The following is a 4915-nucleotide window of genomic DNA, read 5'->3' as shown; positions in this document are numbered from 1 at the left end:
ATATATATTTACATATATACGCGCACACACGTACAAACACACACAAATGTACAAGGATGCATATAGATATTTCGTGATACAAAGAAAAGTATGCTATATACGAGGGTGAGTCAAAAAGTAATGCCATTTTGTTTAGGACAGCTATAATTACCAACACAGGAACATGTATCATACCTCAAAATAAAGCTGGTCCTCTGTGGATCATATCTCTATTTCTCAACATTTTGAAAATCAGTGTAAACTGTGAAACCGGTTAAAGCTTCAAATATTTAAATATTTGAATAAAACAATATTTTAACTATTCTCAGTGCATTTTCAACTTCAATTTCTCCTATATTTGTTTTCTATATATATATATATGTCCATGTATACTTACTCATATACATACATGTGTGAATATATACACACATTCATACATACCTGCGCACTTTTGCACACATAAATAATTGCTGTTACACAGGGACTTCAAGAGAAATTTTCCAATGTGTTCTCACGTTGTTTCCTGTTCCCACCCGAGAACAATGTCAGGCCTCTCCTCAAACAGCTTAGACAATCTCTGGGACCTGTTTAGCATCGTGAATCGCACTTGCATCTTTAGTTTCCCGGTTAGCCAACCCCTTATAAGACTCGTCTGTACACAGCATGCATTATATATATATATATATATATATATATATATATATATATATATATATATATATATATACATGCATAAGAACATGGTTATATAGATACACACACACATACATACATGCATGCATAAATACGTAGATTAATGTATACATGCATGCCTACATACATATATACATACATACATACATACATACATACATTCATACATACATACATATATACATACATACATATATACATACATACATACATATATAATACATACATACATACATACATACATATGAAGACCCATACATGCATTAGTAAATGCAAACCTCACTAGTTGGTCTGAAGTTGTCAGCGATGACCAAGTACATGACATAGGAGAAGACGATGGCGTGCCCGGTTTTGGCCAATCAGTTCGATTCGTGCTCAGAGGGCTCTGTTACAGGTCGGACACTGCTGGTCTGTTGGGAATAAAAGCAGGAAGTTGTCTCCGGACTGGCGTGGTTCGAGTTTTCCCTGTGCTCCTGCAATCCTGTTCTGTTCGTAAGCGGTGGCACCTCAGATGCTGCGTCTATGCCAGACATTGTGGGTTTGCGCTTGTGTTTCTTAGGTGTCGGGGGTTAATCTCAAAACTCGTAAGGTTTTACATGTATCTTTGAAGTTTATCTGTCCTATTTGCATGGGTTTGCCTTCCGCCAGTTCCCTGTAACACAGTGTCTTTGGGAGGCGTGTTGGAGACATTTGAGTGACCTGTCCACTTGATTTGAGCTCTCCTCAGCAGTGTGTACACGCTTGGCAGATCAGCTCGAGAGAGGATTCTAAGCAGTTCATGTGGAAGCAGTCATGCGTTTTGGCGTGGCGTTCATAAACCGTCCATCTGTGTCATGATGATTCGCACCGGGTATCAAAATGCCGACACCATGGTTGCTGTCCAGCGCTCTGTGAATACTGCAACGGCTGTGGGACGTGACATGAACAGCTGCAACGGAAAGAAAGAAGCCACGTCCGATGGAAAGTGAACCACAATACGTTCTGTATCAGAACCTCGGAATTCATCTCCACATCTTTGAGCGTGATGTTAGGGTCAGTTCAGACAACTATGTAAAGCTACTGGAGACTGTGGTCAATCTTTCGCCGGAGAGGATTGCTGCTGGAAGACCACATGAGTGGCAGTAGGTTTCCCTTCCTTGCCATGCCTCCGGGAAGAGTCAGAAGTGGTTGTCAGAGAATTTCTACGGGAATGTCTATGATTTTCCCAACCTCAATTTCTGGCCTACTATTACTCCGCCCCACACATAGTAATCCCATGGATGTTTTGGAAACAACATGGCCACCCAAGTGCTACTACTCGAGAGCTCCGCATACCAGAAGCAAGCAAATGTATGCGGTTATCAGGAGAGAATGCGCGCCGTTTCGGGGCCTACATCTCGACGGCATAATTGCGCACCGTCAGCCCTGGCTATATTTACTGGTTATCAAATGATATAGTAATTCCATGGATTACTATGTGGGGGGCATGATTGAGAGACACCAACCGCTCTGGCTGCAACACCATGCTGGTTGACAAGGTGTTCGAACATCTTCCCAGGAATACAGTGAGAAACGTAGGCGCCAGATTCCGGAGTCACCTTGAAGCCGTCGTTGAAGGTGAGGGTGACTACCTGGAGCAAACTGTTATACCCCAGCCATAATCGAGTTCATATTCTTTGATTTTGGGTCAGAATATTGTGATCTCTTTTCCATTTAGGCAGACAGTTAAATTTACACTGAACTCTCTCTCTTTCTCTCTCTCTCTCTCTCTCTCTCTCTCTCTCTCTCTTTGTCTCCTTCTCTCTCTCTACTTCTCTTTCTCTCTCCTTCTCCCTCTCTGTCTCTCTCTCTTTCTCTGTCTCTCTCTCTTTCTCTCTCTCTCTCTATATATATACCAATTTTCTCACCTATATATATATGTGTGTGTATGTATGTAGATATAAGTATATATATATAGATGCATAGATGCATATATAAGTATATATATAGATACATACATGTATGTATTATCTATCTATATACATACGTACATATATATACATACATACATGTATGTATGTATGTTTGTATGTATGCATACATATAGACACATTCACTTGCACACATAATTACAAGGCATCTACCATGGGATAAGAAAAACTTTCTCAGCTTCATATTTGCAGACATTGTGATGTGTCACTCTGAGAACGGCAATTCCATTAGCATAAACCTCATCTGCGTGCACAATGCTGAATGAGCTGTCACATCCATTTTATTTTTAAGTGTGGACAAAAGCACATAAATTACGAAATTATTTTGTCGAGCGTAGCTGTGTGCCGTAGCAGGCATCATGGTTGTGTGGTTTAGAAGGTTGCGTCGCAACCACGGGGTTTCCGGTTCAGACTCACTCTGCGGCAACTTTGACAAGTGTATTCTACTACAGCCCTGTTCGACCGATGACTTGAGAGTGAATTAGGTAAACAGAAACTACGTGGCAGCCACATCGTCTCTCGATCTCCATATATATTTATATAACTCTTTTTTACACACGGGAGCGAAGATATGTTACGATAGAAGTAGAGAAATTTGAAAAAACAACACGGAACCGGTTATTTCTCCAAATACAATGTTTATATACCCACAATTTTATAACATTTTTGTGACATAATTTAAATATATACTTTAACCATGTAACACAAGCCTTCTGTAGTCTTTTCACTCTTGTTTATCTTTTATATATATATATATATATATATATGCACTATTCCTTTATAAATCTCTAATTTGAATGAGTTGGACATGGAAACAATTGTAGGCAAATGTAAATTGACGATATGTATAAGTTTAGCTTTGGTATGATGCCTCCCCGTTGGCCATGCAGGAAGGCGGCAGGCAGGCCAATATTCCTCGCTGATGGGAAGGCTTGTCCCTCTCAGGGTTAGGCATTTGCCGATCTAGTAGACTGGAGCAACGTGAAATGAAGTGTTTTGCTCAAGAGCACAACGCGCAACCGTTCAGAGAATCGAAACCGCGATCTCACTCTCGAGAGTACAATGCCCCTAACTGCTAGGCTGAGCCCCTTCACACACACACACACAGACACACACACACACACACACACACACACAAATATATACCAAACACACACACATACACATGCACACATATATAGACACACATACACACACGCACAAACCACGCACACACATATATACACACATCCACACACGAAACCAAATACTTTAAGAAAAATATGGAAAGAGAAGTTCGGAGCAGATCAAGACAGAAATATATAAACGATGTATATAACGTTCAACATCAATATTTGCATATTTAATTTGATTAGAATATTAATGAAATGGACCCCATTTGCATATTATTACGTACAAGTGCATACTAATGCATAATTCATATTTTCATATCCTTATGTATTACTATTGATAATATTGGTATTTCAGCGCATGCCCATACATTACTCTCCAGACCTTTACACATCTGTATACAATTATACACACGGTAACAGTGTTGAATATTGAATCTAAACAATTTTAATAGTAATTATATTCCATTCCGTAACACCAAAAAAGGAATATAATAAAATCTTGGGTAAATAAAAGCACGTTTATGCAGTTACGTTTACTCGTCTTAAACCTATTCATTATTGAATTTCTGGTACCAATTCTTCTTGCATTTCTTATTATATTACTAATTCTATTTCTACCAAGGGATTACCAGCATTGCGCCATTTATGGAATGAACGGACAGATGCTAGCTTTGTTGTATTGGGATGTTAGTTTACATCGGTTCATCGTCTCATAGGAAAACTCAGATACAATGGAAGCATTACGAAGAGTCTTAACCCAACCAGCACGATTTCCCAATCTGTTGGATCGCGTCAGAAAAGCTCCGAATTGGTACCAATTTTTAATTCGTTTCTTAGAAAGTATATATTGGTTTATTGATAATCTTGTCCAATTAATATATGTCACCCTTGTTGATTATGAATTAAATTAAGCGCAGGCGTGGCCATGTAGTAAGACATTTTCTTCTCAAGCACATAGTTTCTGGTTCATTCCTACGGCGTGGGGCATTGAGAAAGTGACTTGTGCAAAAGCTCTGGGCCGATCGAAGCCTTCTGAGTGGATTGGGCAGACCAATATTTACATGCTATAATTTCTAAATTTATTTGCTTCGAGACGCACTATTCCCCCCAAAAAGATGCAGCACGGAATTTTGGCAGTGGTTTCAAAGCGACTGAAATATTTTGGCAAATTAAATTTAAATG

At 39.2% G+C, this 4915-nt stretch overlaps 1 protein-coding gene across 4 annotated transcripts in view; it reads left to right on the top strand.

The window, feature by feature from the left end:
* The window catches only part of LOC106870405 (cadherin EGF LAG seven-pass G-type receptor 1), a 535294-nt gene that overhangs the window by 15237 nt on the left and 515142 nt on the right, over nucleotides 1–4915 (top strand). The window contains exon 2 of one of the 4 annotated variants that reach the window (XM_052966876.1): nucleotides 4356–4544. The exons of the other annotated variants lie outside the window; for them this stretch is intronic. The gene's annotated coding sequence lies outside the window, so the exon portion shown is untranslated. The remainder of the gene's footprint in view (nucleotides 1–4355; nucleotides 4545–4915) is intronic. 4 annotated transcript variants of the gene reach the window in all.

The sequence above is a fragment of the Octopus bimaculoides genome, chromosome 4 (genome assembly GCF_001194135.2).
Source record: "Octopus bimaculoides isolate UCB-OBI-ISO-001 chromosome 4, ASM119413v2, whole genome shotgun sequence".
Classification (NCBI taxonomy): domain Eukaryota; kingdom Metazoa; phylum Mollusca; class Cephalopoda; order Octopoda; family Octopodidae; genus Octopus; species Octopus bimaculoides.
This window is presented reverse-complemented; position numbering and strand designations above follow the sequence as displayed.